Below are 17,638 nucleotides of genomic sequence, written 5' to 3'. Positions count from 1 at the left end.
TCGGTTTCAAAAAAAAAAAAAAAACCTACTACTCCCTCCGTCCCATAATATAAGGGATTTTGATTTTTTGCTTGCACTGTTTGACCACTCATCTTATTAAAAAAATTTGTGCAAATATAAAAATCGAAAAGTTGTGCTTAAAGTACTTTGGATAATAAAGTAAGTCATAAACAAAATAAATAATAATTTCAAAATTTTTTAAATAAGACGAATTGTTAAACAGTGCAAGTAAAAAGTCAAAATTCCTTATATTATGGGACAGAGGGAGTATCATTGTTTACATCTGCTGTGTGCCGGTACCTTTGCATAATATAGCTGTTGCCAATAATAAAGCAAGAAATAAAATATTCTGTGTATTTCCTTTTCCAAATCAAAATTGCCCCACATATATGGAGAATTTAGACTATTTACCATCCAATTCGCGTGCCTCAATTTTTTTACCACCTAATTCGTGTGTCCTCTATAATATGTCATTGGGACTACTAATTGCTCTATTTGGTACCACTTTCTCAGTTTTTCATGTATTTCTTATTTCTTAATCCTATTTGTATTTTTTTTTACACTTTGTAGACTGTTTTGCCCCTGGGTCCACTGTCAGATGAAAGGAAGAGGCTTTCTCTTCTCTTTCTTTGGATCGATCGATCTCTCTGCCTTCTCCCTCACGAGTGCGACATCCACTCCGGCCGAGCGCCACCACCCCGCCGCCGTGCGCCGCCGCCAAGCTTGGCCGCCGGCCCAGCTCGACGCCCCACCGCCACCAAGCGCCGCCGCCGGCCCTCGACGCCCCGCGTGCCCCAGCTCCGGCGCCGAGCGGCACCACCTTGCCGCCAAGCGCCGCCGCTGCCCCGGTTCCAGAGTTCCAGTTGCTGCTTGACTGCTCATCGCACAATCAGGCACAGCTCTTCTCCTCATGCGCTAGCCACCATTTCTGTTTTGTTATCAAGGCTAGAAGTCAGCTGATTGTCGATCTCAGCGAACACATCATCCACCAAAGCATCTCCTTTTACCTAAATTACAGGACATTGAAGGCAACATGTTCAATGTTAGTGCACTAAGATGCTGGTATTTTTAACTGCAGAAACTGGGAGGTAAAATACTGCACGGTTATTTGATTGTGAGATTTAGCATCATTTAAGTATCAGAAAGCAAATAATAAGAGAGCAAATAATAGGTTGCTGCAGTAAATGCATGTTCAGCACATCAAATAAGACTTCCCAGCTGGCGGCGCCCGGCGGTGGAGTGGTGGCGGCGACTGGCGGCGGGGTTGGTGGCCGGCTCCGGCGCCGGCGGCGAGGTGGTGGCGCTCACGGCCGTGCCGAGCGACGCTGGAGACTGAGATCGATCGATCCAGAGAAGAGAGAAGAGAAAGCCTCTTCCTTTCATCTGACAGTGGGCCCAGGGGCAAAATAGTCCACAAAGCCTGAAAAAAAATACAAATGGGATTAAGAAATGAGAAATACATGAAAAACTTGAGAAAGTGGTACCAAATAGAGCAATTAGCAGTCCCAAAGACATATTACAGAGGGCACACGAATTGGGTGGTAAAAAAATTGAGGCACGCAAATTGGATGATAAATAGTCTAAATTCTTATAACCATCAGCAACTAACTAATTAATCGAAACAATACAACTGTAAGACATTTCGAATTCAAACTACGGAGAAAATTATCTGAGAAAGAAAACAAAATTTCCAATTCGAAACACGTAAAAAATGGAAACATAAGAACAAGTCAGAACCGGATAGATTGGACCCGGCCGTTTCCATCTCCGGCGCATCTGAACAGAACAGGTAACCTGCGAGCGATAAATAGCGATCGAGCATCCCACGCCGTCTTCTTCCTCATCGTTCAATCCAATCGCCTTCGCAAGGTACGTGTACCTAATCCTCCCGTGCCCTAATTACCTTGTAATCTCGTAGTTTTGGTCGATCGATGAATCACTGATCTTTCGTTGGTACTGCACTGCTGCTGTGATCTGTTGTTTCTCGCGTACTCTGTCGCAGGGAGTTCTGCTTCTGCACACCGTGTATGGTTTCAACCTTTTTTAGATAATGGTGTATGGTTTCAACTAGATTTGTCCTGTGTTAATTAGTATATTAGTTTGGCTGTTGCGTTTGATCCGTGTGTTTGGATCTGGCTGTTTACGCTTGATAGCCTCGTGGAATTGGATCGTCCGGCGTGAACTCTGTTTTTGCTGCTGGTTTATACAGTAGATTAATTTGCTGTACATGGGATTTGTTACGTGTGGTTTACAGTTTTGTTCTACAGTTTGGCTTTGGTCATTGTCAATGTTGCCCAAGGATACATATTCAATAATTTTGAAAGTCAGATGGCTATTGAAAATCTATTAGACTCAACCATGATCAGTTTACATTCAGACTTAACAAATAATGCGTGCACAGTTTCATACTCCTTATTTACTTCTTGTTGTATTGCTGCTTCCATAGCAAATATGAGTGGGACGGTAGGAGTGGTACATATAGTATGTTTCAGAACAAACTAGATTACTGGGAACAGAAATTTTGCATGAAACTCTGTTTTCCATCAACTTTTTTTTATCTGGAATTTATTTGTTCAATGTGCTTTGCTGCGTATAGTTTCTGTATGCTTCAAATTGATCTAACATCAGTGTTATCTTTCCTCAGATGCAGATCTTTGTGAAGACTCTGACCGGCAAGTCCATCACCCTCGAGGTGGAGTCATCCGACACCATCGACAATGTGAAGCAGTGAAGGTAAAGATCCAGGACAAGGAGGGCATTCCTCCGGACCAGCAGCGCCTCATCTTCGCCGGTAAGCAGCTCGAGGAAGGACGCAACCTTGCTGACTACAAAATTCAGAAAGAGTCCACCCTCCATCTTGTCCTCCGTCTCCGTGGGGGTCTGTGAGTTTGCAGTATTGGCTCGCCTTTTAATCTCTTGCAATAATGGAGTCTGTTAGTTTTTCATGAATAATTAAACCTAGTTGTGAACAATGTCATATTAATCTAGTGATCTTGCTTGCTGAATTTTTGAGATGTCACTTTTATACTGCTCAATCAGATCATTGTGATTGTGATCCACGGTCTAGGTATGTTTGCCCCTGGCTCCTTCTCCCCTAATTAAGGGCCTCACCCAAAACAATACTCCCTCCGTCCCATAATATAAGGGATTTTGAATTTTTTGTTTGCACTGTTTGACCACTCGTCTTATTCAAAAAATCTGTGCAAATACAAAAAACGAAAAGTTGTGGTTAAAGTACTTTGGATAATAAAGTAAGTCACAAATAAAATAAATAATAATTCCAAAATTTTTTGAATAAGACGAATGGTCAAACAGTGGAAGCAAAAAGTCAAAATCTCTTATATTATGGGACGGAGGGAGTATAATACATTGGCTGGAACCTTAATGTCCTGGATGATTTTCTGCCTGTACATGACCACTATTACTTTGATTGAATCCTGGAAAAAGGAAAATGATCTTGCATTGAGTTGGTAATCCTAGAGCTGAAAACCCCTCAACAATGGGAGAGAGAGCATTGGATTTCTGCCTGTACATGGTCCGTATTACATTTATTTAATCCTGAAATAAAGAAAATGATCTTACGTTAGTTATCCTAGAGCTGGAAACTCCTCAACAATTAGAGAAACATTTGGCGTGAATCACTATATTTGTGTGGTGCGTCGTCATGAGTATATGACTATGTGTATTTTAGTTGATGCAGAGACCGGAAGTAACAAAACACTTTATACTTTCATTATTATTATTTTTTTTAGAAAAAAGGATTCTAGCCGAGCCTGTGCTGCAGGGGAAGCATAGGCTTTGTTCTATGTCAGGTAGTACAATCTGCTTGGTAGAGGTCGCTGCACTTGTTGTCAAGCCGGCCGGAATCATCGTTTTAGGAGTATAAAATGGCATTACAATTTCTTCTTTCAGATTCAATATATATTTAGGGAAAAAAACTAGAAAAAGCTGCAGATCAATTACACTTTGGATTGGATAATTTTAGCTGAATTTTCTCACCATTAGATATATTCCGTACACCTTGGTGCAGATCATCGCCATTATGAAAGCTAAGCCGGTTTGCCATTTATAAATGTATGATGAAATGACAGAGATAAACCTGCCAACCGCGAGCATATATATATATATTGATAAATATATTTATATTTACTACTGAAAGCGGTAGCACAAACATATATATGCTTTGTCAGCAGTGAGTGTGCATGTGCTGATGATTAGGCAAAATCTTCGCAGCGAGCTGCAGTCGAGAGAGCCAATATTATTAGTAATTTTATCACTTGTATGGTTGCTAGCGAGGGAATGATCGATTGGGCTTTGTCTCGATATTCACCGGCAACTCTTGGCATTTTGCTAGTCACCATTTCTCTACTCTCCCTCTATCCTATCCTATTTTAAGTACAATCGTGGGTTTTTATATTCAGCGTTTGACCATCCCGTCTTATTTAAAACATTTATGAAAAAATTAAAAGAAATAAGTCACATATAAAATACTACAACCTCCGTTACAACCTCCGTTTCAGGTTATAAGACTTTCTAACATTGCCTTTCATTAACATCTATATGAATGTGGGTAATGCTAGAAAGTCTTATAATATGTAACGGAGGAAGTGTTAATATTTTATCATTTAATAGTAACAAAAATACTAATCATAAAAAAAATTTAAATATTACGAATGGACGTTGGACTGAGAAATTCACAACTACAGTTAAAATGGGATATGGGAGTAATATATTCATGCAGTAATTCTCATCCCCGATTCTTTTGTCAGCTTAGCTTCCATGTCCGTTGCGCATCTCCATTAATTAGTCCGTAGCGCGGCTTCGGTTTTTCTTGCTCCCCTGTGCGGAGGTAGCTTTGCATACATCGACCGACCATGTCGTGCATGCCAAAACAAGCCCACAAAATTAACACTAGCTAGGCGGTCATATCTTAGCTAATACGAGTAAAATGGCTCTATTTATGTATGTTCTTCATTTATGTAGGGAGTGTTGATGTATTACGCATTGCCAAAGTAGGTTTTCTGTCAGTTATTTTGTTTCAGCAGTTGGAAGTGAGTACAGTACACAACTATACAAGATGGATGTATGCCAGCTGATGAACCTGTATATGGAGCTTTGGGACGACGACATTCCCATCCGCAGGCTCCGGCGGGTCATCCAACACCTCGGCCTAGGGAGCGCCGCATTCGCCGCCGCGGTGCTCGACGGCGGCGGCGGCAGGATCATCGCGTTGGTGGTGCTGCTGCACGGCGTCGCAATGGTGACCCTCAGCGTCGTCTGCGTGCGTGCGCGGCGCCCCCGCCGCTGCCGCCTCGCGCGCGCCGTGGCCCGGGCGTGGCTGGCGCCGTTCCTTGCTGCTTGCCATGGCCGGACTCCTCCAGGGAGACGGCGAAGATGCTGATCGATATTACTCCACGTAGCACATAGAAATCTCATCAGATCATGCATGGAAGGAAGGTGTGAGGTGTCATCAACATCATTTTCTGTCTAAATATGTAGTTACACACGACGAAGCTAAGCGTGCCCGTGATTAATTTGTCTGCAGTTGTTTTGCTTGTATGCGTGCAAGCATGAGTTTTTCTTGGAATTATGTTTGTGATGATTGGTGTGTTTATATCATGGAAAAAAAATGACACAAAAACAAAAAAAGCCGAACTTAGAAAATACAAGTCAGTACTAACCAACTTCTTCTTTTTTTATTATTTTTTTTAGAGAAGGGTTTTTTTTTTTTTTGCCTGGCCTCTTCATCCAACCGAATATATGCAGCCTTTTTAACTTAGAAATTTAACCCTCAAATAACCCAGGTCACTACAACCACTAGGCTACATGGCCTTACACAATCCAACTTCTTTTAGAATCAACATGAGTTTACTAGCTGCTGTTTGCTGGAATCTTTGACTTCCTAGAAATAACATGGTTTTCAGAGATAGATGGGCCGGGTGTATATATCCTCCCCTAACTTTACCTTTCCAAATTATTTCAAATCTGTTGCAGTGGAAGAAGCTCTACCGATCTGAAGAGAGGACAAGTTAGAGTCACCGATAGAGATCGAAGACGAAGTTGGTGGTAGCAAGTCTAGGACCCCAAGAACAGGAGTAGGGTAGCTGGAATGTGTTTCAGTGGCTGGTCCTTTTTTGAGTTGTTGGCTTGTTGCCTTGGTTTCATGCTAGAGTTCTGCTGATGATGTTCGGTTTGCTTATGTTTGATGTCCTCGGACTGTAATCCTGCGTCCTGAAGTTTTGTTGTTCTTAGCAGAGTTGGTTAGGATTTTTTGGGCTTAGCCTATGCTGTTTCTGAACTTCTCTCTTGTTCGCTGGTGCCCCCAGCTGAAACACTGCCAGTGTGGCTTTCAATTAAAAGCCGGGTCTCTGTACTTTTGTCCAAAGAAATACAAGTCAGTACGCACAGCAACCAATGGAAACGATGTGGCAAGCGGAATAAGGTGGTGAGGTAGGTGCGATCATGGAGGGTGTGGATCCTAACGAATTGTCATTATCGCCGGCGGTGAGGGGATGGCCTGATTGGCCACAACTCTGCTAGATTTGTCGTTGCCCTATGTAGATCTTGTCGGACGCTAGAGCGACAACTCGTTGGGGCAGTGATGATGGTTCAACAGCTTGGTGGGGATAGCGACGATGATTAGATGGTTCGGTGGGAGTGGTGACTATGACACGAAGCGGCGTCTTGAGGTGGTGCCGGCCATTGGCATCGCCGACAGGTGTGCTGGTGGCCGGCGCGTGTGGGCTCACATCCTGGAGTGGATCGGCGATCGGCGAAGAGGCAACTATATACGAGGAGGCTGGCTGGCAAGGACGACTGATGGAGATGTCAATGCATATAAATTGAAGTAGGATTTTTACTCGTCTCGGGAGCATGTACAAGTATAAACTTTTTTTGTCTTCTTAATACAATCTCGCGCATATTCTGCTATCCACGATCCCCATACTCTATAAATATTGTAATCGGGTATAGCCTGTTAACAAATATATAGGTTTGTGGGCCGGCACAACCGAATCGAGTGATGCTCCTGCTCCACGTGAGTTTACTCAACAATTCAGGCTAAATTTGGCCTAGCAAGATTTGTTAATCTTACGGTTTTCTACGTGCCGACTACTACCTTTCCCCGGATGGATATGCAGTGCATAAGTAATGACCCCTCGAGTATAGCTGAAACCCAATAGACAAAATATACCCAACACAGTACGGCCCAGTAAATCTTAGCCCATAAACCACGTCATTGACTCAGGGATTAATAAGTCTATCTTGCCACCCTCAACTGAAAAAACGGTTATAATGCCTCCCGGCCCCCATCTTAAAAAACCGACGCCAATTGACTCTTTCCATCGTTTGGGTAGCTGTTTTCTGGTGGCATGACTGCAGGTTAACTTGATCCAAGTGTGATGAAAAATTGAAAATAGAAAGTCAATAAGGTCAATAAAAACTGTCGAGTCGACTTGTCAGGCCCTCTACTCCCCTCTCAATCTTGATCGAGCCCCACGTCGAGGCTCATGCTCAACCCCTTCTCGATCTCCTTGGTCGTCCTCACGCAGTACTTGTCCCTCACTCCTCCACCTTCTCCATGTCGAGAATTCCGCCTCTGCCTCTTCCTCCGGCGCTAGCTCCATCAGCGGGCATACCTTCTTGTCATTCATGTCAGCTTCGTCCTCGCCCAACGACCGGCAAGGCCAGGACGAGATGGTGCCCTTCTCCATCGTGATGAGGTATGAACCCCGTGCTCGGCCTCCTCGTCCACGTGCGCTCCCCACCCAACGCGCCGCCGGGCACCCTCCATCTCTGCCACCGATCGTGATGAAGTGAAGCCGCCCTGCTCGGATGGGACACGACTGCAGGCACGACGCCGAGCGGAAACCTGAGCGTCCTACCGCCAAACCACGGGTTGAAGCTCTCCGCCGTGGCGATCTCGGTGAGGTCGACAAGGAAGGAGCCCAGGATGCCCTTCCCCCCTCCCGCGCTGAGTCCACGAGCGCCGCCCACATGGCGAGCCACCGCACCGGGGCACCGCTGGCACTGAAATAGTTGAGGAACTCCACGGGCGGCTGAGCCCGGCCAGCAAGCCGATCGAGTAGCATCCCATCCAGTCGCCGCCGCCCGCCGGGTCACCCTCTCATCAGCTGCCGCCGTCCATGTGTTGTGTAAGAGGTTGAGCTCCTCGGAGGAGGAGCCATGGTGCTGTGGCTTGCCAACTGCCCCCACTACATGCATGCTACTTTTTATCCAACATTTCACCATTCTTCTTATTCAAAAGATTTATGTAATTATCATTTTTTTTCTGTTGTGACTTTATTCAACATCAAATGTTTTTTAAGCATGACATAAATATTTTCATATTTACACAAAAAATTTGAATAAAACAAAAGGTCAAACATTAGTCAAATAGTCAACGGCGTCATACATTAAAATACGGAGAGAGTACTTCTTTGCTAACAATCATCCAAACTGGTCACAAGTATATGTATTCACCCAAACTCTAAATTGATTCAGTTTGAGTGTTCATGCGGCCAGTGCACAAATAACTAATACCTCCGTTTTTTTAATGTATATGATACCATTGACCTTTATTTGTTTAATTTAAAAAATTAGTATAGATACGTAAATGTAGAAGTTAAGATTCTAGTTTTTTAATGATAAAACAAAACACAACAAAATAATTATTTTAATAAAACGAATGATCAAACATCATATCAAAAGTCAATCGGTGCAATGTCATATACTTAAAAAACAGAGAGAATATATATACTAACGAGTACTACATCCGTCCCAAAATAAGTGCAGTCGTGGGTATCCGTGTCCGACGTTAGACCGTCTGTCTTATTTAAAAATTTTAAAAAAATTAGTCACACATAAAGTCCTATTAATGTTTTGTCATCTAATAACAATAAAAATACTAATCATAAAAAAAATTAAATAAGATGAACGGTCAAATGTTGGAAATGAACAGTGCAAAACTACACTTATATTGGGTCAGAGGGAGTAGCATCTCTCTTATGCATGCATACTGTGATAAAATATTATTTGCATTAGCTAACAAGTACAAGCTCTCTCTATATCTAATTAATTGAAGTATCCAACAGGATATAAATACGAGGAGCGGGATTATAGTAGTAGTATCACAGCAACTAGTTAACCCGGCGAAGCGACACCGCCAGCAAAAGCGAGCTGTCCCACAATTAATGCTAATGGTGACCAAACAAATGGAGAGAAGAAACAGTGAGAAGAAAACGAAACAGAGCCCCAGCTGATGAGCGATGCTGAGGATGATGCCGGTTGCGGCCAACGACGCGGCGATCGTACCCAACACGGCGAGGTTCCGACGAGCGAATGCGGCCACCTTGCTGATCAGTGCGGTGGTGCAGCTCCGGCGGCGGCCGGTGTCGTGTCTGCTCCGGCGGCTGGCCAGGTAGACGCCGGCGGTGATCAGGTTCACGCCGGCGACCGCAAAAACGAAAGAGAAAATGAACAAGAGTTGGACGGCGGCACCGTCGTCGTCCCTGGCCGCGGATCCTGTGGCTGCAGGTAAGCAGTTGAATGCTACGCCGAACGAAATCACGATGGTGAGGAATCCAGCTTTGGTCGCCCAGCCGCCGCCGGCGCCTCCGCGGCGGCGAAGGCGGTGCTGTTCTATCGGATCAACGCCGTCGGCGGCAGGCTTAACGGTGTTCATCATCTTCTCCGGCCTATGGGAAGCGTTAATTGGGTATAGATGGACATGGAGGTCACGTGTGTGGACTGTACATATAGATAGGACATGCGGCGGCCTTTGGAAGCGTTATATTATACTCCCTCCCTCCGTTTCTAAATATTTGACACCGTTGAATTTTTATCACATATTTGATTGTTCGTCTTATTCAAAAACTTTTGTGAAATATGTAAAACTATATGTATACATAAAAGTATTATTTAACAATAAATCAAATGATAGGAAAAGAATTAATAATTACTTTTTTTTACTAAGGTGAACGGTTCAACATGTTTAAAAAAGTCAACGGCTTGGAATATTTAGAAACGGAGGGAGGGTATGACGCAAGTGTGTGTTCTGTTGCGGCATGTGTCTTCTTGGTCCATGTTTACTATTTTCCGTAACTTTCGATCTAAACTCATGAAGTTTCGTTACATATTATAACTATGATTAAATAAACTTTTGTTGATGGGTCCTGATAGACTATCAAGAGGCAACAAGCCTGGGTGACAGTTGCACATTGTAGCATTAAGAAACTACCTTCTCTGTTCCATTTTACTGGTCGCTTTGAGTTTTTGTTTGTAATGTTTGAAAACTCATTTTATTAAAAAAATTATTATTTATTTTGTTTGTAACTTGCTTTATTATCAAAAGTGCTTTGAGTATGACTTATCTTTTTTTATATTTGCACTAATTTTTTAAGTAAAACAAAGAGTTAAACGCTGCAAGCAAAAAGTCAAATGACATCTATTATGGGTTGCAGGTAGTACTCGTCTATCAGGGGTTGTTCTAATTTAAATATTTTTAAGTTTGACTAAATTTATAGAAACATATAGCAACATCTACAATATCAAATTAGTTTTAGTAAAAACCATTATTGAATACTCATCCGTTCCAAAATATATACTACTTCTGTCTCAAAATAATTGCAATCTTAGATTATTTAGCACATATTAAGGTTTGAGAAGAAATACAATAATATCTCTAGTTAAATGGTGTATATGTGGAAAGATTGGAAGGGGGTGGTTGAAGGTAGAATATGAAGAAATTCAAATGAGAAGTGATTGATGAGACAATTAGTATTCTATTGTAATAACTATTTTGGGATAAATTTGAATCCTAAAAATACAATCAATATGTGACAAAGGTAATAGGAATTATAGGGTTGGACATAGGTATCAAGAAAATATGTGACAAAGGTAATAGGAATTATAGGGTTGGACATAGGTATCAAGAAAATAGGTAGAATTGAATGTGAGAGAGTTGTAATTGATTACGAAAAGAGATAATCCAAGAAATAACACCGACAAGTATGAGTTCTAAGAAATGCCATTGTACAAACGACTTTCTCCCAAAAATGGACGGAGATTCTTAACGGCGATGACATTTTTGAAAAAAAAAAGTCGTTTGTATAATGATATTTCTTGAAACAAACACTTGTCGATGACATTTCTTGAATTTGGATCATTGTTAATGGCATTTCTTGGATTATCTACAATCTAATGTATCCATACGCATATACGATACAGATGCGTGACTTCTCTGTCGTATCCAGGTAACATAGCAAGGCAGGCATCCACTCGAACCAGCAGCACAAGAAAGTGGGCAATATACATATATTTTGGATAATAAAAGCTTCACATTTAAGCACAATGAATGAGAGGAGAACATAGCATTAAGGTGTATATATAGATCCACCACAATCGTAGCATAAAAAAAAAAGAAATTGCATGCACATGGTGCTTTCACTATTTTTACATGCATATATCCATCACTAGTAAGGTTTAAAAAATTAAAAAAAAATCGTACGAAGAGAGGGAATGAATGGATCTAACCTGTCGGTGATATGTGGCCCCCGAACCCACATAGCGCCCCCCGAGGGGGGTCGGGCCTGGGGTGGAGCGGCGGCTACTCCCTCCTAGCTTGGGGTACCGAATTTGGAGGGAGGAGACTGCCCCCAGACCCACGTGGCACTTCCCCGAGGAGGGTCGGGCCCGGGGTGGAGTGGCGGCTGCCCCCTCCTCGCTTGGGGGTCAAGCCACCCCGACCCTCTCCACGTGGCGCCACGTGTACCACGCTAGACGGGCGCTCCTAGCGAGGAGCGCCCACCTAACCGCATTTAAGGCGGTCTGAACGAGTGCTCCACGCGCAACATTTATTGTGGCGTGGTGCATCAGATCGGTCTGTGATCGATGATTGACATGGACGGGGTAGTGCACCTGCACTCTGGCTGCATGTCAGGCGGCTGCCGCCTGACACCCCCCGTCACGTCGCAATTGTGAGAGGCAGCTCAGCCTCTCACGTCTGCCGAAGACGGTTTGCTTAACCCGTTTAAGGCAGGGTTCCCACTTCTCGGTGCAAATGAGGACCCAAAAGTCCTCATTCTTTAAATGCCAAATGACTGCTGTGTCTCCCGTGTCAGGCGCGAGGATTTGATGGGTCCCACATTGCAGCAAGGCAGGCAAGTAGTTTCCAAGGCAAGCAACGATACAATTGCTTAGTATGATTATCCTCCCTAGTTAGGCTCGGTGGGCCCCTATGGTAACCCCTTGAAATATAAAAGGAGGTCCTGGCCTACTATGGGAGGGGGGATGAACCCTTGGTCATTAGAGCAGTCTCATGCCCCTCATCATAAACACCTCCTACTCCAACAAGGAGATCTTCCTTGTCTTGGAGGGGGGATTGAAAAGTGAAAGGCAGCCCCAGCTTGTACCCTAGAGATTCGGAGACTTTGTAAGCTCAGAAAAATCATCATATGCAGGAGTAGGGTGTTACGCTTCTTAGCGTCCCGAACCTGTATAAACCTCTTTTGTCTCATCTTCATCGAGAGGGCCTGACCCCCTCGATTTCTCCCAATCCTTCCAACTCCTCAATTTTCACCCACTGCCCCCGTCCGAACTAACAAAGGAGGGGCCTTACGGTCCCCGCTCGAAGAGTTCATCCTCCGACATAACCACTGTAAATAAAATTCACCGAAGATTTTGAGTTCAATAACTCCTCCCTATATTTTGCTTGTTTTTAGAGAGAAAAACTTAATATGAACTATGCATTACTAGAGAGGAAAAAGGTTATATAGGGGCATTTTCCCAGGTAGACAACTTAAAGAGACACCTGGGAAGAAATATCTTCGCAGGCGAAGCACTTAATGTGTCTGCCTGGGAAGATTGATCTTCGCAGGCGGACAGCTGTCTCGACCCCCTCCCCCATTTTGCAGGCCGGTGGTTGGAAAAATTTGCTCCGTCTAAGATAAAATAGAAACACCTTATCTGCAAAAATTGTTTTCCCAATAGGGTGATCAATTATAAAGGACTTTGATTAAGAAAAAAAAATTAAACGACTTATGAAACGAATCAGGCACTATGTTGCAGCAATGTAGCGTGTCAAACGTGGAACACTACCAGAGTACTTTGATTTACTCCCCGCCACAATGAATTAACATGCCTAGATCTACACTAGACGGGCCACTTAAGTAACTGTGTGGAGGAATTAATTAATGAGTCCGCCGGACAACGGACGACAACGTCAGGATGTGCGTACGTCGTCGTCGTAGCAGCAGCTGGCAACGCGCGCCAGTGAGTTGCTCGGCACCGTATGAGCAAGGATAATAATAAAGCAGCTTATCTATCAGCTCACTTATATAGTGGTTAACTTTTCACTATAAATATATGGTCCACGTCTGTCTGTATTAAAGATTTTGTTGGTTCCTGTGCCTAAGCTGACTGTAAACTTACAGCCCGTTTCTCATCTCTTTCCTCTCCTCTCTCATCCACCTCAACATTCAGCCTTTTTATAGCCCTCTATTATACTTGCTCTAAGCGCGTCGGTGAGCGTGTGCGACAATTGCACGGGGCCGATTGACCTGACCGAGTGAGTGCTACTGTGCCACGTGGCACTGGTCCAGTTTCGCGTCCTGCGCTGGGCTGGCGAGCGTGTGCCACTGCCACACCGATTGCGCGGGGCAGCTACTACTCCTCTGGTACTCGTAAAGAAAATCGTTTAGAACAATAATATGGTCTTCAAAACATAATTTTGATTTCTTGTTTCTATAAAAATATTTATTAAAAAGTGATATATGTATATTTTTTATGAAAGTATTTTTCAAGATAAATCTATTCATATAAATTTTACGTTTTCAAACTCAACAACTTGAGAGTTATTCATGATTTATATTCTCAATATTTGACTTAAACATTATCCTAAACGACTTCCTTTACTAGCACGGAGGGAGTATGCCACGCGGATTTGGCGCGCACAGGCACACTAGTAGGAGTAGGTACGACACGGAGAACGGACGACGACTCGCTCGGACGACGGCCGAGAACGACGACGTGTGACGAGCAGGATTTACCAAACGTGGGTTGGCGGTAACCCCACCTCAAAGTTAACTCGGGTAACGAGTGGAAAATTCCGTATTTCTAATTAGGTTTGGCTAGTTTAGATTAGATAAATTGTTTTTTCTTGTTTAGTGCATTTTCATAGTCACGAACTGCTAAATCTGCTGCTCTTTTTGTACTAAGTACCAACAACTAACAATCATGGAGCTTTTTTCCTTGCCTTGTTACATCCAGAAAGTAAATCACAAAGCTTTTGATAAAAACGGCGGTTCTTACTAGCTTTATAATATAAGTGCTTTACGCTTTGTCAAGATGTAAGAGGATATTTTAGCATATATTCCATTTCTTAATACTATGACCAAAATGAACTCCCCTGTTTATGTCATATGTTCCAATATCTTTCTGTCCACACTTCCTTTTGATTATTTTTTCAAAAAAATTTCGTCCTACCATTCCATTAAGAAATTTTGTTTATTTTCAATGATTAAGACAGAATAATTATTCCAATAAAACCTTCTACATGGTATAACATAACCTCAATGAATTAACTAACATTTTTTACTTATTAAAATAAAAATAGAAAATCCGTTGGTTAAAAGATGAGACTGGTTATGTTGCTCAGTCGTTGGATTGAAGAGAAATGGAATCAACGTAAATACTCATCGGACGCAAAATCGGGAGCATATCAAGCCCTTGTTTAGTTAACAACTTTTTCTTTAAACTTTCAACTTTTCCATCACATCAAAACTTTACTACACACATAAACTCCTAACTTTTTTCTTCAAACTTTCAGGGTGTGTTAAGTTTTTAAAAAAAGTTGAAAGTTTGAAGAAAGTTGGGAGTTTGGAAAAAAAAAGTTGGGAGTTTATGTGTGTAGGAAAGTTTTTGATACGATATGATGTGATGTAAAGTTGGGAATAGGGGGTAAATTAAACACGGCCTCAATTTTAGTCAAACTTTCAATTTTTGGTGTGGAACTAAACACACCCCAAATTTAACGAAATGAAAACCCAACGCGTTCTGAATCTGACAGCACAATACACGCGTTATGCGTTTGCTTGTCTAGAACCGGCACCTTTCTCTGACACAGGTTTTAGGTGTCGGTTTTATTTAAAAACGGGCACTTATTTGGACATAAAGGTGCCGATTTTAAATATTAGGCGCGTGGGGGCGGGCGCAAGGTATTTTAGGTGCCGGTTTTAGATGTTTCGGCACCTATAGTGACGACACCTATTAGTCTTTTTTAAGTAGTGTAGCTAGGTGTGGCACTGTAAACAACGGATCACATTAGGATTTGACCCAAGATTAAAACCATACTACCTCCGTACCATAAAAATTGAATTTTTACCTTTGAATCCTTCTCCTGTAAAAGTTGTATTTCTATTGACGTGGGACCATTAAACTGATTACAATTTCCTTGTAATCTTCTTTCTTGCTATCCCATCTCTAACCCATTATCTCAGCATTCCTTTTAATCAAGTTTATATATGAAATGTGTGCATGTACTGTGTTTATTAAATAGGATTATTGTGGTTATTTGTCTATCCTTATAATATATCCTTAATTCCTTATAAATTTAATTTTTATGGGACGGAGGTAGGAGTAGATATAGCAGTAACGTATAAAAAGTTATATATGGATCAGATTCTGATCTCATTCATTACATCTAAAATTCAACCACCTTTATTACTTAGGAACGCCACTGGTTTGACGCATGCACCGGTGGATTTGCCGACATGTCGCGCATAGGGAGGAAGAGGCGCGCGTACGACGACCTTGACGTACACGTGTGGGCGGGCACACATCTCGATACCGTGTCGTCACGGATGACGTCGGATGTTTGACGAGGGTAATTGGCGACACGAGTGCAAGTGTGTACGTTACGTCGATGTCTCTGCGGGGACGCACACATCAGCATGCAGGAGGTCAGTACTGTAGAATTGCGAATCCGCGGAAGTAAAAAAAATATATATATATCATCCCTAACTTGTCGCTTAAATTGGAGCTGGAGCTTGCGAATTCAGAATTTTGCACTACCTACGAAGAACGTACTCCAGTGAGTGAATTAGTCCTAGGTACGACGAACTTGTCGCTTTTTGAATGAAAGATAGAACTTTCGGTTTCTATGCGTGCCCACCATTAAAAAGACGTATGTACGTACACCAGCTACCCCATGTTGCTACGGAGGTACGGAACTAAACCTACAAGCGGTCAAACACATCAATATATAGTGTGCTCTTACGTAGGGATGGAGCTACATATGTCAAGAGGTTGCCTAGAACCCGGCCAGTTCAGAAATTTTTTTAGGTTATACTAGTCACTTTATCTATTTTCGTCATATATACAACTTCTCAATCCAAACTTAAGCAGCTGTGTCAAGCTAAAATCAATCCAAAGCATGGTAAAATATACGAGTGGAACCCCACTACGTTCCATTCTAGTTTAGCCCCTGCTCTTGCGCTGGCCATATATTAATTTGTAAACAAGTGTGGTTTCTTCTCCGGTTTTCGATTGACGACAAATATTTTCATTTATTGTTTTTTAACGACTCGCACCAAAGACATTACAAAATTCATATTGATAGAGCAAGAAAAAAAATTAGAAGACAACGACACTGGGAGGTCATAACCAGGAAAACGAAGAAAAAACATCACTCACGTACCAACAACGCCAATACACTTATTTAAGAGAAGGCTAGCACCGGACCGACCACCACTAAGTGTAACCAACCTCCGCTAGGCCAACAAAGGAACTACAGCCAGGAATGCCCAAAACCCACCCTAACAACCAACAACAATACTCTGCTCTAGCTACATTTTTGGGATTGAGGAGAGAGGTTGGGAGAGAAGATGGAACCGCTCTCCCCATAGGCCCTCCAATGTAGCCAACCTGCATAAGCTAGGACGCCAACACAAGAGGACAAACATCTAGAGCGAGCTTGCACCAATTTCTTGGGAGGTTTTGGCAAAGGGGTTGCATGCCAAGACGACGTCTCCAGGGAGAGAAGTGACGGTGGTACCGCCGCCGCCGCCCATCGAGGTCTCAAAGAGAACCAAGACTGGGTTTTCACCCGTTAGCCCAGAAGAGGAGGAGGGCGGCACGACAACGCCCTCAGGAGGGAAAACGATTCCCAAAACACCGTTGTTGCCGGCCTAGCCGAAACCGGGCTAGGTTCACACCCGCTGCCCGCCCCTGCCTATCCCCAACCACTGCTCCGATGCTCCACCACCGACTATCCTCTGCTGGAACGTGGGCACAGCTACATCGACACCCCCCGCCGGCCAGCCTGCGCATACTACCACACGACCACCCACTCTCCACGCCGGCCAACCACAACAGTCGGGCCTAGTCGTCGGCCATGTCTCTTCAGTGCCATCGCCCGCGCCAACCTCTAGCAGCGGTCTCCCACCGTGGCCAACCGTGCCTCCGCGCCACTCCAGCCTCCTCCCGCCACCGGGGCTGCGCCATCGCGCCTTCTGCCCCACTGTCATCCCCCCCTAATGCAGACGCCGTCGCCGGGAGTCGATGCCATGGATTTGGCCTCCCCCGTCGGAGAGGACAGACCGCTCGCTAGAGCCGGCTGGGGGGTGGGCAGCTCCGGCAGTGC

At 43.4% G+C, this 17,638-nt stretch overlaps 1 pseudogene; it reads left to right on the top strand.

Annotated features, from left to right (window-relative positions):
* Positions 1–17,638, top strand: part of LOC127781777 (polyubiquitin 11-like) — a 32,612-nt pseudogene that overhangs the window by 12,292 nt on the left and 2,682 nt on the right.

Source organism: Oryza glaberrima, chromosome 8 (genome assembly GCF_000147395.1).
Source record: "Oryza glaberrima chromosome 8, OglaRS2, whole genome shotgun sequence".
Lineage (NCBI taxonomy): Eukaryota > Viridiplantae > Streptophyta > Magnoliopsida > Poales > Poaceae > Oryza > Oryza glaberrima.
Note: the sequence above shows the minus strand (reverse complement) of the source record. Positions and strands in the feature narration are given on the sequence as shown.